The sequence below is a fragment of the Peromyscus californicus genome, unplaced genomic scaffold, assembly GCF_007827085.1.
Source record: "Peromyscus californicus insignis strain IS unplaced genomic scaffold, ASM782708v3 Scaffold_22__1_contigs__length_63687245, whole genome shotgun sequence".
Taxonomy (NCBI): Eukaryota; Metazoa; Chordata; class Mammalia; order Rodentia; family Cricetidae; genus Peromyscus; species Peromyscus californicus.
In genome coordinates, this window is record NW_026294525.1 from 53,359,401 (window position 1) to 53,361,254 (window position 1,854).

General features: G+C 38.2%; 1 pseudogene; it reads left to right on the forward strand.

The window, feature by feature from the left end:
- Positions 1-359: 359 nt before the first annotated feature.
- On the forward strand, positions 360-703 carry LOC128118160 (40S ribosomal protein S26-like; annotated as a pseudogene).
- The last annotated feature ends 1,151 nt before the right edge of the window (positions 704-1,854 follow it).

A 1,854-nucleotide genomic window follows, 5' to 3' on the forward strand; every position in this document is an offset into this window, starting at 1 on the left:
TGTGAGTTCAAGCCCAGCCTGGTCTACAGAGCGAGATCCAGGAAAGGCGCAAAGTTACACAGAGAAACCCTGTCTCGAAAAACCAAAAATAAATAAATAAAAATAAAGGTAGATGTTGTGATCATAGGTGGCACACAAGCTAGTCAGAGAATTGGAAAAAGAAAGAGGGATGAGGAGAGGAAAAAAAGAAAAAAATAGACACTGGAGAACAAACGTGTAAGCTACGTGTTTGGCCATCTTTGGGAACAAATGTGAAGAAAAATTTCATATTGAATAATTTAATTTATTTCTCTTAAAATTTACTTAAAATTTTCAGATTAAAAGTTATAAACTTGCCTCTTTTGAGTCTTGGCTTCAAGATGACCAAAAGAAGAAGAAACAATGGTTGTGAAAAAACGGGCCACGGCGTGTGTCGCCAATTCGGTGCACGAACTGCGCCTGGTGCGTGCCCCAGGAAAAGGCCATTACGAAGTTCTTCGTTCGAACATTGTAGAGGCCGCTACTGTCAGCGACATATCCGAAGCAAGTGTCTTTAACGTTTATGTGCTTCCCAAACTCTGTGTCAAGCTCCATTACTGCATGACCTGTGCTATTCATAGCAAGGTAGTCAGAAATCGATTTCGTGAAGCCTGGAAGGACCAAACACCCCACCACGATTTAGACCTGCTGGTGCTGCACAGGACCTCCACCAAAGCCCATGTAAAGAGGTGGCTTCATAAAGACAGAAGACAAAAACGCCTTGGAAAAATGGGACTTATACTTTTAAAAAACAAGTCATAAATTTATGCATAAACAAAAATAAAAGGAAGAATTATGCATAAATTCCTTAAGAAACAAATCATAGCATTCATATTTATTGTATCTTTATTATACCTTTATTTTCAAATCCATATGTTTGTATTTTCAGATGCTTTATTTATTTATTTGTTAATAGCACACATTCTAAAAATGAACCAATGTAATTTTCTCTCTCTGAAGGTGGACAAGGAAATAAAAAAGGGGAATTCCAAGTAAGTACAAAGAAATGAGAATATTATGCAAAGAATGTGAAGATTTGATTAGCATGGAATGTCAAACATAATAATCAATTAAATAGAATTTTAAAATTTAATTCAAGATAGTTTCATCAAATATTCCAGAGGGATATTTCACGAATTGGTTTGATTCTATACCATCTGAAAACAGTTATGTCTCTGGAACTTAATGGTAACAACAACAATCTGTCAAACTGAAATTGATAGAAAATTAATATTGTAATTCATGTGCACAAGAACAGGTGGATAATAGCAGAGATGGAGCTGAAAACGGGGAGATGTATGCGAGGGAAGAGACTGTGTCACTCTGCTGCATAAACACTGGATGGTGTGTGTCTGCTGCTATCATAGCAAATGCGATAATCCTCCAGTGGACTCAGAGCTGTCATGAACAAAATAATACAACTATTTTGGTGAAATTGCAAGTCCTGTAAGTGTTCTTGTGTTTCTGGGTTGTCACAGTTCTTTTTTTTTTTTTTTTTTTCAACTTAATGCAAACCTCAATATACCTGGGGAGAGAGAAACTCAAATGAGGAACTGGCTTCATCACCTTGGTCTGTAAGCAAGTCCGAGGGGCGTTTTTATTGATTGCTAACTGATACAGAAGGGCCCGTTCACCACCGCTGGGCAGGTGGATCTTTGCCCTATAAACAAGGGAGCTGAACATGTCAGGGGAAGCAAGGCAGTGAGCTTCGGTTTCTGTCTTGAGTCTCTACCTCAGCTTCCCTCGAAGGTGTAACCTGTACAATGTAATAAACCCTTTCTCACCGTCAGCTCCATCATGAGGTAACAGGGGCTGTTTTCTACATGATAGAAAAGA